Source organism: Mustela erminea, chromosome 1, assembly GCF_009829155.1.
Source record: "Mustela erminea isolate mMusErm1 chromosome 1, mMusErm1.Pri, whole genome shotgun sequence".
In the NCBI taxonomy this organism is placed as follows: domain Eukaryota; kingdom Metazoa; phylum Chordata; class Mammalia; order Carnivora; family Mustelidae; genus Mustela; species Mustela erminea.
This window is the reverse complement of record NC_045614.1, coordinates 10,085,203-10,101,347: the sequence shown is the minus strand read 5'-3', so window position 1 is coordinate 10,101,347 and position 16,145 is coordinate 10,085,203. Positions and strand designations below refer to the sequence as shown.

General features: G+C 57.0%; 1 protein-coding gene across 5 annotated transcripts in view; it reads left to right on the top strand.

Annotated features, from left to right (window-relative positions):
• Positions 1-12,160: 12,160 nt before the first annotated feature.
• The window catches only part of ADGRL1 (adhesion G protein-coupled receptor L1), a 41,153-nt gene continuing 37,168 nt past the window's right edge, over positions 12,161-16,145 (top strand). The window contains exon 1 of one of the 5 annotated variants that reach the window (XM_032313452.1): positions 12,161-12,510. The gene's annotated coding sequence lies outside the window, so the exon portion shown is untranslated. The remainder of the gene's footprint in view (positions 12,511-16,145) is intronic. The other 4 variants (XM_032313461.1, XM_032313423.1, XM_032313431.1 and 1 more) reach the window with 4 other exon arrangements.

The following is a 16,145-nucleotide window of genomic DNA, read 5'->3' as shown; positions in this document are numbered from 1 at the left end:
TTTTTTTTTTAAATATTGCTCTCTCTCCTTCTAGAAAGTGAGCCTGGGAAGGGCAGGACCCAGGAGATCACTGTGTCCTTTATACCTAGTTCAGGCATGGTACATAGTAGGTGCTCAATAAATATGCCCAGGAGGTTTCCCAACAAATTCCTCTGCCCCGGTGAGGAGGATGCTTCGGACCTCAGACCGGCATCACCCAACCAGATAGGTCACTGGGTGTCTCAGCAGGATGTTCCAGAATTTTCTTACGTGCACACGCGTGCGCGCACACACACATACACAGAATGAGCCACCCCTCCTCCCCTGTCCCCAATTTCTCGACGGAATATTTTTTTCCCGGAGCAGAAAATGAACCATTATTAAAACAACACGGCTACCGGCGGGAAAACCCATTTGTGGCGATTTATACCGCGTCACCGCGGCTGCTGAGAGGAAATGGGAGGAGAAGCGCGGGGTTTAAGCACTGGGTGAAGAATCGTGTTCCATCAGAGAGAGAACAGATGGGTGTTTTTTCTCCCCTCTCTCCCCCTGCTTAGGCTCCGCGTTAGGAATCCATGTCAGCCGTGGGTTTGTTCCTGGTGGTGTGATGGGGGTGACGGGGGAGAGGGAGGCCGGGCCAGACTGCTGGGCCCCAGCAGAGGAAGGGCCTCCCTGTCCCCCTGCCCCCAGCCCCCTCTGTCCCCTGGGTCTGCTGGCAGGCGCCTAACATAAGCCCCTCCCTTTAATGTTTACATTCTCCTATCACCACCTGGGATTCTCCTCTCCCTTCATTTCTTCCCTCATTCACTGGCCTGTTTCCTCCAAGGCAGGACCACGCCCTGTCCCTTCATCCCTGGTGTGGGACATGCAGAGGATGTGTCCCCCACCAACCTGGGAGCACACTGAAAGAACGGGGGGCTTTTTCATTTGTTTTGCTCGTTTATCCACATCCCACCCCCTACAAAAACCTGATCCAGAGCCAACTTTGGGGTGGTGGGGAGAAGAGACGAACACGACTGAGTCATTTAGCTGTTTAAAAACCATCAGTGGCTTCTTTCCTTCCAAGTTGAAACCTGTTCATTTGGCTCCAATGGCCCTTCCCAGTTTAGACCCCAAATACGTATTCACTTTCATCCCCTCAACATCCAGCCCGCCTTCCCCGACCTCAGGCACCTTCTAGTCAAAACCAGCGGCCCATGTGTGGTCCCCATCTCTCCCAGAATGCCTTGCACTGTCACCTCTCTGAACGTCCCGATTCTGGTGCCTGGATGCCTTGCCCCCTCCGTGTCTACCTCCTGAGCCCTCAGGTTTGGCACCCAGAGCCCAAACCAGCCCACCGATGTCATGTGTTGGGCCCATGCAGGGTTTAAAAAAAAAAAAAATGCAAGGAGTTGCCAGCTCTTAAATATCAGGCAACTGTTGCATAAAAATCTGTATTCCGGGCTTTCCATCAGAAGATACAGCCACTGAGGGGCTGAGGTCACATTCTCAGCAGGGGGTGGCACTCAGCAAGGGTGGCCCCCTGAGGAGAGGGCATGGGTTTGCTGGTTCCAGGGTTCTCATGTGGTGAGTGGTTAAGGGGACTCTGGACCCAGACTGCCCAGGCTGGAATCACTCAACCTCCCTGTTCTGGAATCTTCCAAGTGCCCACCTGGAGCGATTCTCCTCACTTCTCCTTCCGCCCTGGTGTCCCAGGAGACTGGGCTGTGTGGACTTCACCAACAGGCTCCTGGATCCTCTGGCTTGTGCTGGCTTCAGCCATTGAGGACCCATGAAGTGGGGGAAGAGGGGAGCAAGGGTATTTATTCCCCAGTTCAGCCCCTTACGCTGTGGCCCCTGTGGGCCCGCTGTGTCCTTGTCATAGGTTACAGGCACTCACCATCCATATCGCCTGTGATGTCTCCAGGTTCGGACAACCCGCCTTGCCTCACCTCTCAGAGCTAGGGGTGCTAAGAGCTCCCCAATTTTATGAGCCTAAGGAATGGTGCTCCTCCTCACGGTTCCCCACATCTGTCCACACTTTGTAAATTTATTCCCTCATTGAATTCTGCTTACATTACCCACTTCGAATGGATCATGTGTTTCCTGCCAGGGCCGGCTGATTCAACCCCTGTGCCTCAGTGAACCCACCTGGTCAATGGAGATAACCATTATACCTGCCTCTAGGGTTGATGTGAGGGTTACGTGAGTTTATATCGTATAAGGAAAGGACTTAGCAAGTGTTGATAAGTATTAACAATTATTACCAGCCTTCACTACAGATCCTACCACCATTTACTCGCTCCCCAACATGAAAGCTGGGGGTCACCTGTGCTACTGCTGACATGGTTGGTCTTGACTTGGCTGTCTGGCGTGTCTGCATTCCCTGCTGTCGCCTGTGGGATGTGGCTCAGCTCTGTGTCATCGACCCTGCTAAGAGAGTTTCCTCCATCCTACCGCACACCCATCCCTGACCCTCTTCTCCATTGGTAGTGATCCCAGCACACTGAAAGGATAGGACAGCGCTGCTTAAAACAAGGAATTGGTTCTCTTGGTTCTGGAGACCAGAAGGTTTTCTTTTGTTTGCTGTTTGTTTGTTTTTTAAAGATTTTATTTATTTGAGAGACAGAGAGAGGGCAAGCACAAGCAGGAAGGGCAGAGGGAGAGGGAGAAGCAGACTCTCCCTGAGCAGGGAGCTCTACATGGGGCTCGATCCCAGGACCCCGGGACCATGACCTGAGCCGAAGGCAGCCGCTTAACCCACTGAGCCACCCAGGCGCCCCCAGACGTTGATATCCAGGTGTCCACAGGGTTGTGCTCTCTCCACCAGCTCTAAGGGAAGTTCCTGCCTTGCCCTTCCCAGCTTCTGGTAGTTCTTGGCTTGGGACCGCATCATTCCACACTCTGCCTCTCCCTCCGCGTGGCCTTCTCTGTGACCTCTCTCCTCTTCTCAGGACACTTGTTATTGGATTCAGGGCCCATCCTGATCCAGAATGATCTCATCAAATGATCCTTAACTTAATTACCTCTACAAAAACCCCCTTTTCCAGATAAAGTCACACTCGCAGGTGGACATCTTGTGGGGGCCACCATTTATGCAGGACAGGCCCCACAGGTTTCTGGAGTCCTGCCTTGCTTTCTTCTCTCTCTACTTTACTCAATTTCTGGAAGTCAGGGGATAACCAGAGCGTGGACACCCACTTCTTGCTCCCTAGCCCACAGTGGGGGGTGAAGGTGGGGTGGTTTCCTTGCCAGGAGGGGAGATGTAGGCCCAAATGCCATCTGACGGTCCTCTGTTTCCCACGCAGGCCGAGCCCGCAGGTAGGCTGCTTCTCTGTGGGCTGCCCAAGAGCTGGGGTGAGGCCCCCACCTTCCCCGGAGCTTGCAGAGAACACTCGGCAAGCCCCCCAGAAGGTCCCTTCGGTGTGAGGCTGGGCTGAGTGGTTGTCATTCCTCCTTTGTATGCCAGAACTCTCCGTTCCCTTCAACAGTCTGCCAGCCGGCCTCTGACCTGCAGCCTGTTTCTTTCCAGGCCTGACAGGTTGGGTTCAGAGGGAGCGCTCCCCTGAGCTGAAGCAGATTTCTTTGCCTCCAAGCTGCTGTAGCCCTCGCTCCCCACGAATGCCCACAGAAACCACTCTGCCTTTCTCCAGACAGTGATGCCTCCCCTTCCCTCTGACGCAAAATGGCCAGCTGACCCAGGGCTCCGTCTCTTACAGCCTCTGTGAGTTAACATTTTTTTTCTTATCATTTCTTTTTAAGGTATAATTCACCCAACATAAGATTAACCATTTTAATGGGTACAATTCAATGCATTTTTGTATATTCAGGTATTGCAGAACTATCACTGGTACCTAGATCCAGAACATTCTCATCACCCTAAAGGAAACACTATATGAGCAGTCACTCCCTGCTCCCCCTCCTCCAGCCCTGGTCAACCACTGATCTAATTTCTGTCTCTCTGAATTTGCCTATTATGGACATTTCTCATAAATGCAGCCTACAATCTGTGGCCTTTTGTGTCTGGCTTCTTTTACTTGGCATAATGCTTTCAAGGGTCATTCATATTGTAGGGTTAACTCTTTTATTGTGAAGCACATACTTCTTAAGAATATAGCTTAAGAATGCAGAATTTAAAAAATAATGTTCCATCCTTGTCACCACACCTGGCTCAAGATATAGAATATTCCAGTCTCTTGGAGGCTCCTTGAGGCCACTTCCCAGTGAACCATCCAACCCCAAAGTCTCACTTGCCCAGCGGCCCTCACCTGAAGGTGATTGTATTCCACCACACAAGGGACACATGTCACAACTGGCTTCTAGTGGAGAGAGACCCGGGATGCTTCTCAAGATCCTCCAACACAGAGAATTGGTCTCCCACAACAGAGAACCATCCTGCCCCAAATGTCAATGGTCTACAGTTAGGAAAAGTTGGGTTGCCGGACTCCATAGATTACCTCCATCTGTCCTTGAATGTCATAGAATGGGATCACACAGTAGCCTCATTGTGTCTTGGACTCTTGCTCAACATTGTGTCTTGAGATTCATCAGGCACCAAGGCTCTGCACACATTCCCAGACCATCCTTTTTCATTACCGCCTCATATTCCATTGTGTAAATATGTAATTATTTTCCATTTGCCAGTCGATGGCCACTTGGCTGGTGCCCTGGGGTGTCCAGGGTCTGAAAATCATGAATGTGTGTCTTTGGGTGGGAATAAGTGCCCATTCCCACTGGGAATAAACCCAGGAATGGAATTGCTGGGCTGGGACAATTTAACATTAATCAATCAGTCGGTGCTAGCTAAAGCTCAGGGAATTTTGCACAAAAATCCTGTATTCTGGCTTCTGTTGAAGAATCTATTCTGGCAGCCCCGAGCCTGACTTTGCACGTGGTAGCACTGACTGGAGTTAAGTAGTAGCAAGTGGCTGCTGGCTTAAAAGGGGGGTGCATCTCCAGCTCCCCATAGCTGCCACCCTCCCTCCTTGCTGCCTCCCACCTGCCTCATTTCTATGTTTTTGTTCCCTGGTCGGCATTTGGCTTTGTGGCACCTGTCCTGGACCCGTGCAAGGTCAGGAATTGATTCCTACCTTCCTGTGGCCATGGCCTTGACCCTCATCTCCCTTCTCAATACCCTTTCCAATTCCACTCCATCTCAGAGCCTGCAGTCCCTTCAGACCTCGATTTTTCAGGGTGTGGGTTTCTGCTGTCGGATTACAGGCCACTTCCCCAAAGCAGCCTTCTCTACTCTCTGGCAGGGGAGGGCCTCCCAGGGGTACTCTCCCATAGTTCCCACCTGTCTTCCATGGCTCACGTTTGCATTGACAAGTCCTTGCCAGCTCCCAGCCAACTGCGACCGCATCTGTCTTATTCCTTGCCACTTGCCCACGACCGGCTAAATGCACAGGGAATTCTGGCCATGGGGCATGGGGCATAAAGGGGAGAGAGGGAGAGCACTCTTGCCAGGTAGGATAAACCATTTACCTCGCCGTACCCTCTGCAGAAGCAAGCTGGGCTCCTGGGATGAGCCAGGCAGGCACGCGTCATCCTCAGAAGCTCTTTCCCCATGGCTGGCCCAAGAGGGTCTCCTCCAGCTATATCCCCCCCCCACCCCGCCCCCAGTCTATAACAGTGAAGGATGGCGAAGCGCAGGGCACCCTCCCTGAGGTCCTTAACTTCCCACAGGTCGGCCCACCCCCAAGCATCCCAGCCGTCCCTAAGCACTGTCCCAATGTCTCCCAGTCAAGTCCCCAAGGCAACTCCAAGGCAACTCCTTCACCTCTAGTACTCTCCCTGACTCTTGACCTTCTCACCTGTCTTCCTTCCCCCAGCTTTGCTCTGAGCCCTCGGTGGTCTCCTCCCAACTGCGCTCTCTCGCTCCCCTGCTCACCCCCCCCGCCCCAAGCACCCTGCGGACTCCTCCTCCCTCATCTTCTCACACCTCCAACCTCCCCTTGGCTTGTTCCTTCCTCTCAGCAGCCCCTACCACAGACACGCTCCCTTCATTCCCACTTTGTCCCCTCAGCCTCCAGCTCCTCCGCCAGCTTTGCGCTCTCCCCTCTCCTCCCGGGTTCCCGCGGCCGCGCCTCCCGCGCACCTAGGGGGGAAGGGGCGGGGCCTCCTCACCTGGAGGCCGCAGAGCAGCGGGGCAGCGGCCCCTAGCGGCCGGGGAGGGAGGTGCAGCTGGGCGCCCCTCCCGGTCTGTACCTAACTGGGAACCAACCACCATTCCTGCCTGCGCGCTGCGGTCGGCTTCCTGGACTCTTCCTTTTGGGGAGTGAAGGGGATGGGGTGTTTACAGTTCTCAGTGGTGTGTCTGTCGAAAGATGACATTTCATCAGTCTTGATTGGGGCGAGGTGGGGGGCGGGTAGTGCAAAGGTTAAGGCATTCTATTGGCTCTGCCTCTAGGGTATGCCTCAAATCTGACCACTTTGCCCTCACCCAGTCCTGCTCCAGGCCTCTGGGCCTCTGTCTCCTCTCAACTGGCAGCTACTTTCCTAGTCTCCTGGCTCTTTCTCAGATTCCCCCTGTAATTCTGTTTTAACTGAGGAAAAATCCATATAACAAAATTAACCACTAAGTATTTTCAAGTGAACAATTCACTGTCATCTAGTACATCTGCAGTGTTGTGCGACCCCCGCCTCTATCTAATTCCAGATTTTTCCATCATCCCAAAAGGAAACTAGTACCTGTTAGCAGTCAGGCCACCTCCCCCTGTTCCTCAGCCCCTGACAACCATTAATCTGCTTTCTGTCTTTATGGATTTAGCTCTTCTGGATATTTCATATAAAAGGAATCATATAATAGCTGGCCTTTTGTGTCTGGCTTCTTTAACTCAGCATAGTGTTTTCAAGAGGCATCCACGTTGTAGTGTGTGTCAAGATTTCATTCCTTTTTATGACTGAATAGTATTCCCGTGTGTGGATAGCCAACCTTTTGTTTATCTGTTCACTCTTTGATGGTCATTTGGGTTGTTTCCATCTTCTGGCTTCTGTGAATGCTATTGCTGTGAACATTGGTGTACTAGTATCTATTCAAGTACCTGCCTTCAGTTCTTTCAGGGACACCCTCAGGGGTGGAATTGCTGGGTCATATGGTAATTCTATGTTGTGGTCACTGGGGAAACACCCCTATAACCTGCTAAACATTTAACTAGGAACATGCCATCCTCCTGCTCTTAGCCCTCCCTTGGCTCCCCATGTCATGAGAATCTAATCCTGACCCTCCTTATGGCCCTTGAGGCTGTGCCTCATGGTCCCACCATGCTGGCCTTTGTGCTCTTTAAATAGTCCAGCCTGTTGCAACTGCAGGGCCTTTGTACTTGCTGTTCACTCTTCTTGGATCACACACGATAGGCTCCTCAGCTTTCAAGCTTCAGCTCAACTGTCTCCTCCTCAGAAAGCTCCCACAATCCCTGCATCTGCCCCAGAACTTCCCCACCTCATCTCCTTTCCCCCTCACTCCCTCTCTCCAGCCTCACAGGCCGAGTCATGGAATTTTTGCCCACTCAGCATGTTTCTGCCTCAGGACCTTTGCACAGGCTGTGCCCCCTGCCTGGAACAACCTTACCCTTCCCCATGACTCCTCCCTCACTTCTTTCAGTGTTTATTCCAAATCCCAGCTTCTTTGAGAAGGCTTCCCTGACTTTCCCTATCTAAAATTGCAGTCACCAGCATGCCCTGTTTTCTGTCTTTAGTCTTCTTCATAGCACTAATCATCTGACATCCTGTATCTTTTGCTTGTCTGACTTCTCATTTGTCATTCTTAGAATGTGAGCCCCAGAACAGAGAATTTTCTGCCTCGTTCACCACTGTGTCCACAGCAACTGGTACAGTGCCCGGCACACAGTAGGTGCTCCGTAGACATTGGCTAATTAGCTGAACCCTCCCGCTCCCAAAGACAGCAGCTGTTGTTAATCTCCACCCACTCCCTATCCTCCTGGCCCAATTCTGAGAACTTTCCACCTTGCTTTTCACTTGAGTGAGGGCATAGAATGGGATAGGGTTCAAACATTGCCCCAGGTGTGGTACAGGGAATCTCCGAAAGGGCCAGGGGCACACAGAGCCTCACCTGCTAACCCCTCAAGGCTTGGACACATCTGCCATCCGCTTTCCTAGCACCCTGCTCACTTTCCAGGGGTAATTCCAATGTGCCTCCTGTTTCCGCCTTACCCACTAGAACCAGAATGCCCCTGAGAGGGCTTCCAGGCTTGCTCTTGGGGCATTAGGGCTTCCTTGATGCCTAGCCCCATGCCTGCACTAAGAGCATGTAAGGGGCGCTCTGTATCGAAGGAATAAATAGAAGGAGCAAATGTATGAACCGAATAGTAAAATGACCTGCGGGATTATGCATCTCGTGCTGTGCTGTGCCGAGTGGGCTCTAGGAAAACAGCTGAGCGCATCTGGCCAGCGGTGAAGGTTGGGGCATTGCTCAGCTCCTCCTGAGTCCAGGAACACGTTTCATCCCCATCCACCGTCCTAGCCAAGTCTGAAGCCCGGTGCCCAGAGGTGCTAAGGTGGGCAACACGCAGGGTCCCCCAGATGGGAGGATCAGAACGTGAGTTGCCCTCAGCGCGGGACACCCTGGGTGTGGGGGTTTTCTGGTATAGGGTGCACAGGACGTGGGGTACCCAACGCGCGGGTCACGCTGGGCATGGGAGAACCCGCGGCGCACCGCAGGGTGCCGGAAGCAAGAGTCACCCCGGGAGTAGAGAGTGGACGTCCGGTGCACCGGTACCGACCTGCATGGTGCAGGGCACACGGCAACCGGGCAGGACTGCGCGCTCGGGCCGACGCGTTGGTTCCCGGAGCCAGGCAGTTCTCGCCGCCTCCACTGCGGCTGCGCAGCCGAGGGCTGGGGGCTGGAGGGCTGTCAAGGCTCTTTCACGCCCCCATCCTCTCCCCATCCTTTGCCTCCTGAGCCCCTCGCCCGCGAGGCCAGAAGACTGGGATGGAATGGCGGCTGGCTAAGCGATCCCGGCTGAGAGCAAGAGCAGTAGGAAAAAGAGGAGGGGCTGGGAGGGGGTCCTGGCCGCGATTTTTTCAAACTGAGCTGGGAGTCCTTTAAAGCATGCCACCCCTTCGTTTTATACAAGTAAAAGCCACCCCTTTTCGCAGTCCCTGGAGAACGCAAGTTAGAACCACCTCACCTCCTAGGTAGGCTCATCAATCCCTAGGGTTGCTCTGCTGAAGAGGAGAGTGGGCTGCTCAGGGCGGGGGAGGAGGGGCGGGGAGGCGGCTCGGAGCCAGAGGGCTCTGGAGATGTCCAGCTTTCTCTGAGCTACACGTTTTTTTCCCCTTCCGATCCTGCTGGGTTTATAGAATACACCCCCCCCCCCACCCCCGCAAACCAAAACCTTCCATGGGTCCTGTCAGGGATATATCTCAAAGTGGGAAACTGAGGTGTGGACAGTTAAGACACTCTCCCCCATCCCCACACCCAACACACCAGCAGTGAAGGAACCACAGGTAGATGGACTCCTTTCCGCATCCACCAACCTCTGCTTCCTTCACATTTGTTCTCTTAGATCCAGTTGTTGGGCTGCACCACCCAAATTCAAGGCTTGAGCTCTACAGCTGTAGAGTCCTGGGCATGAAAGGGAACCAAAGGTGGTCCACCCACCCTCTCCCCACTGGGAAGTTTTGGGGCCTGATTTGCCCCCAGGTTCTGGGATATGAAAATCCCTCCCTAGTCCTGAAATGAAGGCTCTCCATAAAAGGGGGTGGAGGGCAGTTGGTTGCCATGGAGGTTGCCCCTGGTCACCCAGCAGGCCTGGAAGTCTGGTGTCTCTATTTTTCCCCTATGTTCAGCCACCAGGATATGCTTCTCGGAAGGGATTCTTAAAAGCCAGGTCAATTTGCTTGCGGATGTTCAATTTGGGCTTTCTTAGATACTCAGCGTTCCCATTCAAGTCTTCCCCAAGTTTTGTGTATTTACCACCCCAAACCCTCCCACTGCTACTTCCACCCTATTCATTACCTGTTCTGCAGAGCCAAGCTTGGGTGGCAATGCATTCTCTTTCCTGGAGACAGAAACAAGGGTTTACCCTTCTCCCCTTCCTCAGCCTTTCCCCTTCCTCTATAATCTAGTTCCAGATTTGTCTGCCCTACTTCTCCATCACACCTCACTGTGCATATGCCCACTCTGGACCCATCAAGATTCAGCCAGGACTTTAGACTTTGCTTGCCCTGGCTGCTTTACTATTTAGGCCCCGCTTGGATGGACTCCCTTCCCTGAGGATCCAAGCCAGGGATTTGCTCCTCCTCATCCAACAGTCTTAGAGTTGTGCCCATCTTTCATAAAACTGAGCCTGCAACCAGGCTTCCAGGTCCCATCTCCCTAGATCCTAACCGGATCTTACCTCAAAGGACCCTCCAGCGGTCTTCACCCTTCCAGTTTCCCCCCAGCCCCCACCTGGCACTGAGTTATCTATTCAGCTGATGTGCTTATTTTTGGCCTGGGGCCCGGTTTTATAGCCCCCACTGTGGGTCTTGGCAGTGACAGTCTGGTTCTGGGGATCAAGCCAGGTTGGACACACTTCGCCACCCTGGAGAGGGGGTGCAGGGCTCCCTCTGCAGCTTCAGCCTGAAACCTGCCCCTCACCTCACTCAGCCAGATGCCTAGGAACCCTCTGGTTCCTTGTCCTACTTCTTCGAGTCTACCAGCTGCAGTGTAGTTGCTGGGCTGTGAAATTCCGTACCAGGTTTTAGATCCTGCCAAGAACCTAAAATTCAATTTTTTTTTCCTCTCCGCCCTCCCCCGCCCCCCCCCGTCCGTCTCCCCTCCCAAAGCGAGACTTTTGAGGCGTTTATAGATACAACCTCCACCTAGCACTGCCCTCCCCGCTCCTGCTGCCCCGTCAGCTCCAAGCCCATGTCCAGTTGCCCAGGACCTTCTCCCGGGATCTTGTCCTGTCCCGCGGATTCCAGTCCAGGCTTTGCGTCCCTCCCCCGTCTTTTATTGTAGGTCTGGTCTCCCAGGGTAGCAGCCTCCTCAACGCATTCCCTTCGCATCGCCCCTGGATCCTGAAGCTGTTCTTACCGGCCTGCATCGTAGCAGCCAGCGCTCCGGATCCCTTCGTGCTGGAGTCCAGCCCTCCTTTTGCCCCTCCCCCTTACACGTCTCTGCCAGAAAGATTGGGGCAGCCCGTGCCGCCTCAGCCACTAAGCAGCCCCCTCCTGAAGCCCCCTGCGAGCCCAGGTCTGCGAATTCTAGGCCAGGTCTTGCTTACTCCCACTGCATTAGGCATGACGCATTACTCCGTCTCCCGAGGATGAGTCCGGCCCCAAATTTGCGTGCCCCGGGTGCATTTGGCCCTGTCGCAGCTACCCGCCGCCCCCCCTTCCTCCCATCTTTGTCTAATCCAATCCGGGTTTTGCATACCCCTTCCAGAGCTCCTCCATTTCTCCCTTCGCCCGGATTGGCGCCTTTCCTTTACTTAACTGCTGGCGAAATCCTCTCCGGGTCTTCCTTGCGCCCGTCTCCCTTCCCCCACTCCCAGTTCCGACGCAGCGACCCAGCACGTCGCCTTCCAGCTCTTGGCTTTTCCAGAGGGGTTGGAGGAAGCTGAGGGAAGAAAAATCCAGTCCGGGTTTTTGGGTCGGCCCCCGGTGCGCTCCGGTTGGTTGCGGCGGCCGATCTTCGGCGGCGGCTCCGGGCCGGGTTTTGCGCGTGCCCGCCGCCCCCCTCCCGGAGCGGGTGCGTCGGGGAGAGGGGCGAGCAGGCGGCTTGTCATTGCTGGTGCCCGGCGCCGGCTCGGTCCGCGCGTCCTGCGGTGCCCACGGGCCCGGCCCGGCGCCCCCCCCCGCTCCGGCCGCCCCGGGGGCGCGACGCCGCCGCGCCCGCCTCCAGCCGCGCCCCCCCAGCTCCGCGCCGCCCGCCCCCAACCCGAGCCCCCCGCGGCCACTGCGGGGAGCCCGAGCCGTCGGCGCGGGAGCTGTTGGCGCTGCGGCGCCTCCGCCCCGCCGTCTGCCGAGGAGGCCCCGGCGGATGGGGCCGCGCGGGCCCCGGAGCGGCGCCGCCGGGCGGCGGGGGGCTGCAGGGGCGCCCCGGCTGGCCCGTTAACCCCTCGGCCGCCGCCGCCGCCGTCGGAGGGGGCTGGGAAGTCGCCTGGGCGCACACGTGCCGCCTCCGTCGGGGCCGCGGAGCTGCGGAGGAGATGCGGGCCGCTGTCGGCGCCGCCTCGGGGGGCTCCGCCTCGCCCCAGCCCCCTGAGCTCTGACGCCGCCCCCGCCCCGCCGCCTCCGCCGCCTCCCTCCCCGGGAGGGGCGCGGACCCGTTCGCCCCCAACCCCGAGCCTCCGCTGCCGCGAGGGGGCCGCCTCTGGAGCTGTGTAATCCGCTTTTTTATTAATTTTTTTTTTTTTAATTTTTTGGCTAGTGGCGGCGGTGCTGGGCTGGGGGAAGGAGGGGACACGGAGGCCGCCCTCGCCCCGCCACCCCTCACCCTTTTCCCCCCCGCCCCGGTTCCGGGAAATGTGCCGGGCGGGGGGCCGGGGTTCGCGGAGCCGCAGGAGACACGCGCAGGGCCGACCCCAGAGCGGCGCTGGACAGGTGAGTGTCTGCGGGCCCAGGATGAGGGGGACGCAGCGGCACCTGGGCCAGGTGTGCGGGCCGAGGCGGCTGGGGGGGAAGGACGGGAGCCGAGGCCTGCCTGGGCCGCGAAGGGGGAGGGGATATTGGAGCCGCGGACTCCCCGCACCTGAGCTGGAGGGGAGTCAGGGGCGGCCTGCACTTCATACCCACCCGCTTGGGGGTCAAGAGGGACGGCCCCCACGGAGCGCCGGGGACGCGGGGGTGCGGATGGACGGCCGCGGGGTGCCGGCGGGGGGAGGGGACCGTGAGTGTGCCCGCGCGTGGCTGCGTGTGCCCGCGCGCGCGCCAGCCTTTGTGGGGAAGCGGCGCGGCGGTGCCTGCGTGTCCCCGGTGCGTGTGCGCGCGGGTGCTTGGCGCCCTGTTTGTGTAGGTGTCTGGGTGTGAGCGGAGAGGGTGCGTGTGCGCGCCGCGCGCGGGCCCCGGCCCCCGGAGGAGATGTGTCGGGGGCTGGCACCGCAGGATGCTGGGCCGGGGATTGTTTTTCTCCCGGAGGCAGAGACGCGGTGGATGGGGAGGGGTCTGTTTGGATGTCCGGCCGGCCAGCTGCAGCCCGGGGGCCAGCGCTGTCTGGAGGTGTGCGGCGGCATCTTCTCTCTTTCTCCGTGGTACCTGGTTAAGCATGGGTAGCTGTTGGGTTTGATCCACCCGGATCCGGGCTTTGAGGGGGACAGCCCTTCCTCTCCCCCAGGTGTTCATTGGGTAGAGCTATGGGGTTTCGGCTGTCATCCTCGCCTCTGAGGGTCCCGGGACAGAAGTCCGGACCAGGAGAGGGTGGAGAGTGCTGTGGGTGCTCCAGGCTCGGCCAGAAAATGTCCCCGCAGGCATTGGCCCAGTGCACCCCTGGCACCCATGTGAAGACAGCACCCTGCTTGCACAGCCCCCCCACGCACAGCCCAGTCCCTGCCCGTCCAGGCTAGGTCAGCACCCAGCCCAATCCTTGTCCAGCACCTCAATCTTCGTTCCTGGGCCATGACCACTGCCCCCCTCCACCCTCCCTGGCCTTGGCAGCCACGGGGGTGTCCCGCCGTCCCAGTCTTGAGGCAGGCCCCCTTTCTTCTTGGCTTCTACAGGACCCAGAGTCTGGGTTTGTCTGCCCACATCCAAACATGTGGTGTGCCTGGGGGAGCAGGGGGAGGGGTTCAAAATGGCTGCCAAGATGGCTGGTCGCCTCTCCGCCTTTCTCTGTCTGTTTTTCTTTCTCTCTCTTCCTTTTCTGCTTGCTCTGGTCCCTTAGCTGCTACAGGAGTCACCACAGAGAAGGGTTTGGACAGTGTGGGGACAGGTGTGGGGGACATTAAGGTTGATGTCTGCTCTAGGCCTGTTGACCTCGATGCTTCTTGCTTCTTGGAGAGAGGCTGTTGGTCTCTGCTCTTCTTGCCAGCACCCCAGGGGCCGGCAAGAGCTTGTAACCTGACCCTAGACTCAACCTCTTCAGCCCAGCTAACAGCTTGGGGGCTCCCTGCCCTCCAACTGGCTCTTCTAGGCCCTGACACCCTGAATTGATCATTTGGGGTGTTGGGGTGGCCCATGGAGGATCCCATCTCTCATCCTCTCTGTCTGCCCCATGGCCAGGGGCTCAGAACTCCGGGTGGGCCTGGGTCAGGCCCCAGCTGTGGGGGCAGGTGACTTCTCCTTCCTCCCCTCTCCCCACCCACTAATGCCAAATTTATTACTTAAAAGTAGGATGAAAACAGGGAGAATAAGAGAAGGAATACAACCTTCATTATCATATCGAGAAAATTATCCATGATTTTCCTAACTAGCAATTTGCCTGCCATGCCGTTCAGAACTGACTTGCCCATTAATTACAGAGATGAAAAATCATCTGGAAAACGGAAAAGGGAACTAATTCGATCCCTGGCTGGCAGCAGTGGCACCCATGCACTGAGCCACATACGTGTGCGCTCACATGTGAGTGCCAGCCCTGCCGCTGGTATGGCCACCTTCCTCCTCTCCCCAGTGACCTCCCACAGGGCCTTAGCCTGCCCCATGCTTGTTGCTTCTGCCCTCTAATGCCCCACTAGGCCATCCCTCCGCAGGGCACCCATCCCAGCCTCCACTCTTGGGGAGCTGCTAATGCCTGATCTTGGATGCTGAGGCTCCCCAGGGTTAGGGAGTGGGGAGCTGGGGAGCCAGCCTACCTGGGCCCTGGTGCCTGTAGGGAGGAGGTGGAAGGGAGACTCATGAAGTCCTGTTTCTATTCCCAGTGTGCTCTGGGGAGTCCCTTCTCCTGGGGGGCCTAGGAGAACCCTCCAGATATGTGGGGGAGGGGCTGGTGGGCTCCCTGGCTGGTCTGGACTCCGGAACCCCGGTACCTCCACCTGTGAGAGCCACCTGTATCTGGAGTTTGCAGCTTCCCTATGGTCCCTCCCCAACCCCCCAGCTGGTGGGTGAGCATGAGGTGCTTCAGCCCCAGCATGGGCATCTGGTGGGGGGTTGCTGATGCCAGGAGGTTGTGCTGCTCTGCTAGAGTGGGTACCCCTGATGGGAAAGAGGAGAAGTGAGATCCCTGCAGTGCATCCCACCCCCCGCCCCCTCCTGCCCTGGCCTGGCGTGGGGAGCTGGAGCTCCAGGTCTCTGCTCCCCGCTACCTCTCCAGCCATCTGTGTGGCCAAGGACAAGTCTCTGGTTTCTGTGTGGGCTCCTCTCGAGGATCCGATTTCCAGACGCCAGACACTTCCCCTCTTCCAGACCCCTCTTTGGGAGGCGGGAGGGGTTCCCTGGGTTTGGAACCAGACCTGGCTGCAGTGACCCTGGAGGAGGTGCCTGGGCTGGGTCTTGGCCACCACCCAGAAAGGGGAAAGCAGGGTCCCAGGATGGGAGGCTGCTGCTGAACAGAGCCATGGTGGGGGGGGTGTCTCCCAACCCCTGGAAGCTAGTCCTCTGTCAGATGTCTGTGTGTGCTCTGTGTGTGATTGGGATGGGGACCTGGTAAAGCCTGTATGTGACCCCGTGTCATCGGGCTAGCCCCATGTTGGTAGGGGTCTCTTCAGAGCTGGTGCCATGAGTTTGGTGGAGAACCGTGTGTGTCTGCAGCTCTGCACGGGAGCGGGGTCTGCATCTTAGGTGCACCTGTAGCCGTGCGCCCAGGGGTGCATACATGGGGCTTCTCGGGCCAAGGCCCGTGCACCTCTTCATGTAGTCTGTGAGCACACGCCTTCTCTACAGGTGCTGTGCTTGACGGTGCTGTAGGGACAGTGCCTTGGTCCTATCCTCTTGGAACTCATAGTCTGGCCACCCATAGCAATTTCAGTCAAGAGGCTTGTGTCACAGGAGCCAGGGAGAAAGCTTATGTCTCCTTTCTGGAGTGGCCAGGGTCCCAACTGCGGGTGGGAGGGCGGCCTCAGAGTTGGAAGGTAGCAGCCCGCCTGTCCAGGCGCCAGCGCAGACCAGGCCATGGGGCGTCTTGGGGTTTGGTCCTGTGTGATCCTCCCCATCACTTCATCCCCTTCACTCCCGCTTTCCTTGTGGCTTCATCAACATTCTAAGCATGATTCTACCCCAGGGCCTTTGTACTGCCTGTTCTTCCATCTGGGACTCTCACCCAGACATCTGTAAGGCTTTTGCTCCTTCACCCAATTCAGATGTCACCC